This window comes from Lactuca serriola, chromosome 2 (genome assembly GCF_051521515.1).
Source record: "Lactuca serriola cultivar US96UC23 chromosome 2, Lser_US96UC23_V15, whole genome shotgun sequence".
NCBI lineage: Eukaryota > Viridiplantae > Streptophyta > Magnoliopsida > Asterales > Asteraceae > Lactuca > Lactuca serriola.
Genome location: NC_136409.1, coordinates 116716225 through 116728541, shown reverse-complemented (window position 1 = coordinate 116728541; position 12317 = coordinate 116716225).

Below are 12317 nucleotides of genomic sequence, written 5' to 3'. Positions count from 1 at the left end.
AACTGCTCGATCTAATGAATCCCTTGTCTAACAGCTCCTTCAGCTATGTAGACAACTCCTGCATCTCGGGAGGAGCCATACGGTACGGTGCCTTGGCTATCGGAGTCGCACCAGGGACTAGGTCGATCCTGAACTCTACTTGTCGCTCGGGAGGTATTCCAGGAAGCTCCTCTTGGAAAACATCAGGGTAGTCTCGTACCACCCGGACCTCGCTCACCATCGCCTTACCCGCCCCCAGGTGTCCATAAAATACGCGACATATCCCACGCAACCCTGCTGAAGGTAGCGCCTAGCTCTCATTGCTGAACATACTGTGGGTCCACGCTGTGGTCTCTCGCCATGGATCACCAACTCTCCCCCACTTGGGGTCCTAATCCGCACCAGCTGCTGTGCGCAATCTATCACCGCCCCATTAGGGCTCAACCAATCCATGCCTATAATCACCTTGTTCCTAAGCAACGAAATGGGAACCAAATCCACCACACAGCGCTCCTCAAACAACCTTAGAACATAATCTCTGAACACTGCTGATGCTCGCACTGATTGATCGTCGACAATCTCTATCTTTAAAGTGAAATCCAACATGCCCGAAGACTCAGTAAACCTCTTGCTAAGCGCAAGAGAAACAAACGATTGGGTGGAACCCGAGTCAAACAACACCTAAACTGGGATACCGTTCACATGGAATGATCCTAATGCATATACGCAGAACACATATCAATATCAGAACATCATAAAAATAAAATAGGAGAAAAGAATCATACCCGTCACCACATCGGGTGTGGCGCGTGCCTCCTTGGTAGTCAGCTGAAATGCTCGGCTCCTCACCACTGGAGCCTCTGCCTTGCCCTGCCGGCCATCAGTAATCCGCAGGGTCGCTGGAGCTGGCGCCTTCACTGGCGCTACTGATGTCAACTGGGGGCAGTTGGCCTTCTTGTGGCCCCTCTGGTTGCAACGGAAACATAGCAACTCAGATGTCTGTATCACAGGCGTTGGGGCGGTACAATCCCTACTGAAGTGCCCTAACTTGCTGCACTTATAGCAGCCTAACGATCCCAACTTGCATGCTCCCTCGTGCGTCTTGCCGCATTACCTACAACGGCCTCGCCCATGTTGGCCTTTCGGCCCCGCATCTGGTCCCTTGGGCGTCTTCCCCGAAGCCCCCGCAACATGCCCCTCCTCTGCCTTCCAATTTCGGATGTGCTCCAGATCTATCTCCCTCTCCCTTGCCCTGGCAATCATAGAGTCCAGGGTGGGGCAAGCTGAAAAACTGACGTGCTCCCGAATGTCGGCTCGCAGCATGTCATAATAACGGGTCCTCCTCATATCCTCATCACCCGCGTACTGGGGCACCAACAACGGCCTCTCTTGGAACTTGGCGGTGATCCTCGCCACAGTCTCCGTCGTCTGCCTCATATCTAAGAACTCCCTGGCTAGCTGTTGAAGCTCAACAGCCGGTGCAAACTCTGCCCTGAACCTGGTCACAGAGTCCGACCAGGTCATAGCCTCAACAACCGAGGCTCCCAACGAGTCAACGACGGACTCCCACCAATCCCTAGCTCGGTCTCGCAAACATCCTGCTGCAAATCTCACCTTCGACCCCTCAGGGCAGAAGCTAGTCAACTGTGCAAACTCAATGTCTACAATCCATCGCATGGCAGCTGTGGAGTCCTTCGCCCCGTGAAAGTCCGGCGCACCACTGTCCCGGATGTCCTTAAAGGACAGTGTGCGAGATCCTGACTGGCCAAATGCCATGTCACTCCTGAACGCCCTGACGCGGTCCTCCATCAGCTCGAGTATCTCTTCCTTAATCGACCCGAAAATGATGGGGGTCGACTCAAGGATGCCTTTGGTGATCTCTGACGCGATGAATTCGCGTAGCCTCTCATCTACTGGCTCGGAACCTGATCCCAAACCCAATCCCTCTCCAGAACTGCCACCTGCTGGCCTCTGGCGTAGTACCACCATTCTGCAATACACACAGGCAACCATTAGTGATACTGATACCTCTAAAGGGATCACATCTATTTCAAGTTCTCCAGTCTTGTCTCGACCTTCCTTAGTCTGGGTACGAATGCTTTGCTTTCAGTAGTACGGGCCCATACTACCTTCCACATCTATCTGTACCTTCTTCAAGGACTGCCTCGACTCCACCAGATCCCTTTCACTACTGTTGATCACTGCTATACTCATCGTAGGCTTGCCCTAGGGAAATCCCTGACTCCACCCTACCCGGTCCTCAGCTGCTGAAGGCCTCCTTGTAATACCAATTAGCCATTACCTGAATACCATCACATGTGATGAGGCTCAGATAATCCTTCGAGTAACAGACTCGTCCCTACAACGGTTAGACTCAAACGAGAGCTGCACAATAGGGCCAAATCCAACACTCTAAGTTTATTCAACCCTGATCACATGTGACGTGACATATTCACCTAATGGCTAACTCCCATCACTCAGAGTCTCACAAAGCACAAAGCAAGCAGCATTCAGACAAAAAAGGGAACAACCTCAAGCAAATCCGTTCTCACAGAGAGAAACTGAACTAGCATACAGTGTTAAACTCACACTATCAGGCATAACCTAAAAAGGCTATCCTACTGATGTCCACTCAATACTAGCATGCAATTCTCATAAGCTGAAGCACATAAAGCAGGCACGTAAGGCATCACTCCTAGATCATTAGTCCTATTCTAGCATGTTGTTCTACTGAAACTGTTAAACATAACATAAACTGGTATGGGTACTTTGGGGAATACTTACTTGATCTTGGCGGGTCGCGCACATCACACACTTTGTTCTTTCTCAAAACTCTTTTCTTAACTTTTAGAAAACATTTCCTTTTTCAAAATCTTTTAATCCCTCGATTTGAGTTCAGACACCCCCGAGGGTGTGTCCGAATCCCTCAAACCAGGGCTCTGATACCAACTTGTAACGCCCCAAAAATACGGGCCAAAAATTTCATTTTTAATTAAGTGATATACAAAACGTTTGTAACAAAATATCATTCGACCATATCATTTTATAAAACATGTCTCGTGTCTGTAAACCAAAACGTAAATCATAATAATGTCAGAGTACAAATCTCGGAATGTCTCATAGTGCGGAAAAACAAGAGCGTGTGTGTGATATGCCGCTACCGCGCTAACTCATTCCCCTTGGCTGGAGAGGTACCTAAAACAACAACTAAAAACCGTAAGCACGAAGCTTAGTGAGTTCCCCCACTGTACCACATAACATATAACCACATATCATACATATATTGTCAGGCCTATCTGGGTGCCCGACCTACCCCTTCGGTCCTCTCAACCGGATATTAGCTTGCATATCTGGGTGCTGGCCTCCCCTTCGGTCCTCTCGACCGGATACTAACTAGCATATCTAGGTGCTTGTCTCCCTTTCGGTCCTCTCGACCGGATGCTGGGGAATATTTCACCCCGTACTACTACCATATAACAAATATCATATAATCTATCTAGCATCGTTGGGTATGACTGCCCCTTCGGCCTTATCGACCGATAAACCGGGGACTATCTCCCCTACTGTCACTAGCACATAGCATCATATCATACTGGCATATAATCATGTCACAGGTAGTAGCAACCCTAGATGAATATCACAGAGACAATCATCTAATCATACACTCCTACTGGTGGTCCAGCATTGTGGTCGTAGACCCACTGCTACTGGAAGGTAACTCACCTCGAAAGTAGCTGCTGAAAGTGTGCTTGCTAAGCACCTAACTGTTGAACCGATAATCCTTCGACTATAAATCATGAACATAGATTAGACACTCATAAATACCGTTAGGTCAAATGACTGACCCTCCCCTGGTCTAAGGTCAACTCCTTGGTCAAAGTCAACTTCCAGTTGACTGGACTCGCCGAGTCATGGCATAGACTCGCCGAGTCCTTCTCCTACTAACCCGGTCCTACTCGACAAGTACCTCTTCCCACTCACTGAGTCACCCTTAACTCACTACTTGGGACGATTGAACCGACTCGCGACCCGACTCGCCGAGTCCCCACGAGCAGATCTCCTGCTCGCCTCCAAATCCTCACCAGAGCATCCTTTTTGAGGATTTGGGTTCCTGGGACTATTGATACACGCTAAATTGCTAATTCCGCATGCAGATACGAAGGGTGGGGCCTCCAACACTTAAACCCCTCTCACTCAGTAACAGCTCATATGACTCGCCGAGTTTGAAGAACAACTCGTCGAGTTCCAGGCAATCTTCATAGGACTCGCCGAGTGGTTCATCCAACTCGCCGAGTCTAAGGCCATCTTCATAGAAGTCGCCGAGTTCCACTTTGGGACTCGCCGAGTCCCTTGACCCATTTCCCATATAGACCAAATCTGAGACATGCAACACTTAAGAACCATAGATCTATGTTGCTAGGGCATGCTTATCTCGTAAAGTTGCAAACTTTATGTGCATGCATGGCCCTATAAGCTTCAAAAGGCAAATCCAAGCTCTTTATGAGGTCATACACTCAATGGGGACCTCAATCACTTCAACCACATAAACTTTATACTTCTAATATGTCCATTAGGTCTAGATCTGAAGTCCTTTCGAATCATTAAGCACAAACACATGGGGTTTGGTGTTTTAGGGCTTGAAAACCACCAATTAGGGACAAAAAGGGAATCTAATGAACTAGTGATCAAGGTATGGACTTTTCTACCTGAATGGTAGCCTCTTGCAGGGTAGATGTCAGATCTACTTCTCCTCCTTGCACTCTTCCACCTCCTTCTTCTCTTAAGCTTCAAACTTCCTTCACAAGACTAAAATCACTCATAAGGACATAAAGGGGCTAGGGTTTCGCTGTACAGCTCTTCTGGAAGTGTTAGAGACAAAGGAGGCCGAGTTAGAGTGCTTAAATAGGGTGCAAACACCCGGGTTAGGGTTTTTGCCCAAACAGGGCCTACTCACCGAGTCCGAGGCAAAAATGCATTATTTTAAAATGTTAATTACAAGGAGTACGTATCAGGAACCAAGTGCTACAAATCTCCGCCACTTATCTTAGACTTCGTCCTCGAAGTCTACTGCTCGATCCTGAAACAGCTCGGGGTAGTGCTCCATCATCTCTTCCACCGGCTCCCAAGTCCACTCCGATGCCTTCTGGTGCTACCATTGCACCATCACGAGTTCCACCCTTTTGTTCATCATATCCTTCGACTTCCTGTCGAGGATTGCCACAGGTCGCTCGATGTAATTCAGGCTGTCATCGACCTGAATATCCTCCAAAGGCACCACTGCCAAGTCGTCCACCAAACACTTCTGTAGCTGAGAGACGTGGAAAATGTTGTGGATCTGGCTGAGTTCAGCTGGCAGATCCAACCTATACGCTACCTTGCCCACCCGGGCTACAACCCTGAATGGCCCGATGTACCTTGGGCCTAACTTGCGTCACTTTTTGAATCGGATGACGCCGTTCCATGGCGACACCTTCAGAAGAACCATATCCCCGACTTGGAATTCCAAGTCTAAACGGCGCTTGTCGGCATAACTTTTATGCCGACTATGTGCAGTCTGAAGCCTGCTCCAAACTTGCTGAATCTTCTCGGTCGTCTTGAGCACCACTTCGGTGCCCCCCATGACCCTTTGTCCAACTTCACCCCAACATATCGGGGTCCCGCATCTCCTTCCGTACAACATCTTGAAGGGAGGACGGTCAATACTCGCGTGGTAGCTATTGTTGTATGACAACTCAGCTAAAGGAAGATAGGTATCCCAACTACCACCGAAATATAGCACGCATGCCCGCAACATATCCTCAAGAGTCTGGATGGTCCGCTCACTCTGGCCATCCGTCTGTGGGTGAAACGCGGTGCTAAAATGCAGGCGAGTGCCCAACTCATCATGAAACTTCTTCCAGAACCTGGAAGTAAAACGCACATCTCTGTCTGAAATCACTGATACTGGCACCTCGTGCCCCGCCACTATCTCCCTGATATATATGTCGGCCAAATTCTCGGCCGAGATGCTCTCCTGAATCGGGATAAAATGGGCGCTCTTGGTCAATCGATCCACGATGACCCATATAGAATCCACTCCTCGCGTGGTCCTGGGAAGCATCGTGATAAAATCCATCGTAATATCTTCCCATTTCCACAATGGGATATCCAATGGTTGCATCTTGTCGTACGGTCTCTGATGCTCGGCCTTGCCCTTCCTGCAGGTCAAGCATCGCTCGACATACCAAGCCACATCCCACTTCATGCAGGGCCACCAATAGTCCAGACGAAGATCCCTATACATCTTCATCGCCCCAGGATGAATGGAGAATCGGGATTTTTGCACCTCCTCCATCAAGATCTGGTGCACGCCTCCGAGGTAGGGCACCCACACCCTACGGTGTAATGTCAATAATCCCCTGCTGTCATAGTCGAAGAAGGAAACCTGACCCACTATGCGTTCACTCTTCTGATGTTCCTCCTTCAGGGCCTCCTGTTGGGCCTCCTGAATCTGCTTTACAAGCGGAGTCACCACTGTCATCCGCATGCAAATATCCCTAATCGGCGCCGCCTTCTGGCTAAGCGCATCGTCCACCACATTGGCCTTCCCCGGGTGGTAAAGGATCTCACAGTCATAATCTTTTACCATGTCAAGACACCGACACTGCCTCATGTTCAGATTCGGCTGATCAATTAGATACCTCAGGCTCTTGTGGTCCGTGTAAATGGTACACCGAACCCCATAGAGGTAATGTCGCCAAATCTTGAGGGCGAAGACCACCGCCCCCAACTCTAAATCGTACGTCGGGTAGTTCGCCTCGTGAGGCTTCATCTGCCACGAGGCGTAAGTAATGACATGGCCTCTCTACATCAACACCGTGCCCAATCCTGAAATAGACGCGTCACAGTATACCACAAAATCCTCTACGCCCTCTGGCAGGGCTAAGATTGGCGCCTCGCACAATCTCTGTCTCAGAACCTCAAACATTGCCTGCTGCTCAAGCCCCCATCGAAAGACCACGGCTTTCTTAGTGAACCATGTCAGGGGTACGACTATATTGGAGAAGTCCTGAATGAATCTACGATAGTAGCCCGCTAATCCCAGGAAACTCCGAATCTCAGATGGAGACTTCGGAACCTCCCATCTCATCATGGCCTCTATCTTGGCCAGGTTGAGTAATATACCGTTCTGGTTGACAAGGTGCCAAAACAATTGTACCTCGCGCAACCAAAACTCACACTTGGAGAACTTAGCGTACAAGCTCTCCTTCCTCAGGGTCTCCAAAACCTCTCTCAGATGCTCCTCGTGCTCCTCCTACGTCTTGGAATAAACCAAGATGTCATCAATGAAAACTATCACAGACCGATCCAGCATCGGTCTGCACACGCGGTTCATGAGGTCCATGAACGCGGCAGGAGCATTGGTGAGCCCAAACAGCATCACCACGAACTCATAATGGCCATAACGCGTCTGAAACGTGGTCTTCTGCACATCCTCCACTCTGACCCTCATATGATGGTAACCTGAATGCAAATCGATCTGGGAGAACCAAGATGCTCCCTGTAACTGGTCAAAGAGGTCATCAATCCTCGGGAGTGGGTAACGGTTCTTCACCGTTACCTTGTTCAGCTCCCAATAATCTATACACATCCGATGCGACCCGTCCTTCTTCTTCACAAACAGAATCGGGGCTCCCCAGGGTGAACTGCTCGATCTAATGAATCCCTTGTCTAACAGCTCCTTCAGCTATATAGACAACTCCTGCATCTCGGGAGGAGCCATACGGTACGGTGCCTTGGCTATCAGAGTCGCACCAGGGACTAGGTCGATCCGGAACTCTACTTGTCGCTCGGGAGGTATTCCAGGAAGCTCCTCTTGGAAAACATCAGGGTAGTCTCGTACCACCCGGACCTCGCTCACCATCGCCTTACCCGCCCCCAGGTGTCCATAAAATACGCGACATATCCCACGCAACCCTGCTGAAGGTAGCGCCTAGCTCTCATTGCTGAACATACTGTGGGTCCACGTTGTGGCCTCTCGCCATGGATCACCAACTCTCCCCCACTTGGGGTCCTAATCCGTACCAGCTGCTGTGCGCAATCTATCACCGCCCCATTAGGGCTCAACCAATCCATGCCTATAATCACCTTGTTCCCACGCAACGTAATGGGAACCAAATCCACCAAGCAGCACTCCTCAAACAACCTTAGAACACAATCTCTGAACACTGCTGATGCTCGCACTGATTGATCATCGACAATCTCTATCTTTAAAGGGAAATCCAACATGCCCGAAGACTCAGTAAACCTCTTGCTAAGCGCAAGAGAAACAAACGATTGGGTGGAACCCGAGTCAAACAACACCTAAATTGGGATACCGTTCACATGGAACGATCCTAACGCATATACACAGAACACATATCAATATCATAACATCATAAAAATAAAATAGGGGAAAAGAATCATACCCGTCACCACATCGGGTGCGGCGCGTGCCTCCTCGGTAGTCAGCTGAAATGCCCGACTCCTCACCACTGGAGCCTCTGCCTTACCCTGCCGACCATCTGTAATCCGCAGGGTCGTTGGAGCTGGCGCCTTCACTGGCGCTGCTGATGTCAACTGGGGGCAGTTGGCCTTCTTGTAGCCCCTCTGGTTGCAATGGAAACATAGCAACTCAGATGTCTGTATCACAGGCGCAGGGGCGGTAAAATCCTTGCTGAAGTGCCCTAACTTGTCGCACTTATAGCAGCCTGACGATCCCAACTTGCATGCTCCCTCGTGCGTCTTGCCGCATTTCCTAGAGCGGCCTCACCCCTGTTGGCCTTTCGGCCCCGCATCTGGTCCCTTGGGCTTCTTCCCCGAAGCCCCCGCAACATGCCCCTCCTCCGCCTTCCTCTTCCGGATGTGCTCCAGATCTATCTCCCTCTACCTTGCCCTGGCAATCATAGAGTCCAGGGTGGGGCAAGCTGAAAAACTGACGTGCTCCCGAATGTCGGCTCGTAGCATGTCATGATAATGGGTCCTCCTCATATCCTCATCACCCGCATACTGGGGCACCAACATCGCCCTCTCTTGGAACTTGGCGGTGATCTTCGCCACAGTCTTCGTCGTCTGCTTCATATCTAAGAACTCCCTGGCCAGCTGTTGAAGCTCAACAGCCGGAGCAAACTCTGCCCTGAACCTGGTCACAGAGTCCGACCAGGTCATAGCCTCAACAGCCGAGGCTCCCACCGAGTCACCGACGGACTCCCACCAATCCCTAGCTCGGTCTCGCAAACATCTTGCTGCAAATCTCACCTTCGACCCCTCAGGGCAGAAGTTAGTCAACTGTGCAGACTCAATGTCTACAATCCATCGCCTGGCAGCAATGGGGTCCTTCGCCCCGTGAAAGTCCGGCGCACCACTGCCCCTGATGTCCTTAAAGGACAGTGTGCGAGATCCTGACTGGCCAGATGCCATGTCACTCCTGAACGCCCTGAGGCGGTCCTCCATCAGCTCAACTATCTCTTCCTTGATCGACCCGAAAATGATGGGGGTCGACTCAAGGATGCCTCTGGTGATCTCTGATGCGATGAATTCGTGTAGCCTCTCATCTACTGGCTCGGAACCTAATCCTGAACTCGATCCCTCTCTAGAACTGCCACCTGCTGGCCTATGGCATAGTACCACCATTCTGCAATACACACAGGCAACCATTAGTGATACTGATACCTCTAAAGGGATCACATCTATTTCATGTTCTCCAGTCTTGTCTCGGCCTTCCTTAGTTCGGGTATGGATCCTTTGCTTTTAGTAGTACGGGCCCATACTACCTTCCACATCTATCCGTACCTTCTTCAAGGACTGCCTCGACTCCACCAGATCCCTTTCACTATTGTTGATCACTGCTATACTCATCGTAGGCTTGCCCTAGGGAAATCTCTGACTCCACCCTACCCGGTCCTCAGCTGCTGAAGGCCTCCTTGTAATGCCAATTAGCCATTACCTGAATACCATCACATGTGATGAGGCTCAGATAATCCTTCGAGTAACAGACTCATCCCTACAACGGTTAGACTCAAACGAGAGCTGCACAATAGGGACAAATCCAGCACTCTAAGTTTATTCAACCATGATCACATGTGACGTGACATATTCACCTAATGGCTAACTCCCATCACTCAGAGTCCCACAAAGCACAAAGCAAGCAGCATTCAGACAAAAAGGGAACAACCTCAAGCAAATCCGTTCTCACAGAGAGAAACTGAACTAGCATACAGTGTTAAACTCACACTATCAGGCATAACCTAAACAGGCTAACCTACTGATGTCCACTCAATACTAGCATGCAATTCTCATAAGCTGAAGCACATAAAGCAGGCACGTAAGGCATCACTTCTAGATCCTTAGTCCTATTCTAGCATGCTATTCTACTGAAACTGTTAAACATAACATAAACTGGTATGGGTACTTTGGGGAATGCTTACTTGAGCTTTGCCAGTAGCGCACATCACACACTTCGTTCTTTCTCAAAACTCTTTTCTTAACTTTTAGAAAACATTTCCTTTTTTAAAATCTTTTAATCCCTCGATTTGAGTTCAGACACCCCCGAGGGTGTGTCCGAATCCCTCAAACCAGGGCTCTGATACCAACTTGTAACGCCCCAAAAATACGGGCCAAAAATTTCATTTTTAATTAAGTGATTTGCAAAATGTTTGTAACAAAATATCATTCGACCATATCATTTAATAAAACATGTCTCGTGTCTGTAAACCAAAATGTAAATCATAATAATGTCAGAGTACAAATCCCAGAATGTCTCATAGTGCAGAAAAACAAGAGCGTGTGTGTGATATGCCGCTACCGCGCCAGCTCCTTCCCCTTGGCTGAAGAGGTACCTAAAACAATGACTAAAAACCATAAGCACGAAGCTTAGTGAGTTCCCCCACTATACCACATAACATATAACCACATATCATACATATATTGTCAGGCCTATCTGGGTGCCCGACCTACCCCTTCGGTCCTCTCAACCGGATATTAGCTTGCATATCTGGGTGCTGGCCTCCCCTTCGGTCCTCTCGACCGGATACTAACTAGCATATCTAGGTGCTTGTCTCCCTTTCGGTCCTCTCGACCGGATTCTGGGGTCTATTTCACCACCTACTACTACCATATAACACATATCACATAATCTATCTAGCATGGCTGGGCATGACTTCCCCTTCGGCCCTATCGACCGGTAAACCGGGGAGTATCTCCCCTAGTGTCACTAGCACATAGCATCATATCATACTAGCACATAATCATGTCACATGTAGTAGCAACCCTAGATGAATATCACAGAGACAATCATCTAATCATACACTCCTACTGGTGGTCCGGGATTGTGGCCATAGACCCACTGCTACTGGAAGGTAACTCACCTCGAAAGTAGCTGCTGAAAGTGTGCTTGCTAAGCGCCTGACTGCTGAACCGGTAATCCTTCGGCTATAATTCATGAACATAGATTAGACACTCATAAATACCCTTAGGTAAAATGACTGACCCTCCCCTGCTCCAAGGTCAATTCCTTGGTCAAAGTCAACTTCCAGTTGACTGGACTCGCCGAGTCATGGCATAGACTCGCCGAGTCCTTCTCCTACTAACCCGGTCCTACTCACCAAGTCCCTCTTCCCACTCACTGAGTCGCCCTTAACTCACTACTTGGTACGATTGAACCGACTCATGACCCGACTCGCCGAGTCCAAGAACAACTCGTCGAGTCCCCACGAGCAGATCTCCTGCTCGCTTCCAAATCCTCACCAGAGCATCCTTTTTGAGGATTTGGATTTCTGGGACTATTGCTACATGCAAAATTACTAATTCCGCGTGCAGATACGAAGGATTGGGCCTCCAACACTTAAACCCCTCTCACTCAGTAACAGCTCATATGACTCGCCGAGTTTGAAGAACAACTCGTCGAGTTCCAGGCAATCTTCATAGGACTCGCCGAGTGGTTCATCCAACTCGCCGAGTCTAAGGTCATCTTCATAGAACTTGCCGAGTTCCATTTTGGGACTCGCCGAGTCCCTTGACCCATTTCCCATATAGACCAAATCTGATACATGCAACGCTTCAGAACCATAGATCTATGTTCCTAGGGCATGCTTATCACGTAAAGTTGCAAACTTTACGTGCATGCATGGCCCTACAAGCTCCAAAAGGCAAATCCAAGATCTTTATGAGGTCATACACTCAATGGGGACCTCAATCACTTCTATCACAGAAACTTTATATTTCTAATACATCCATAAGGTCTAGATCTGAAGTCCTTTCGGATTATTAAGCACAAACACATGGGGTTTGGTGTTTTAGGGCTTGAAAACCACCAATTAGGG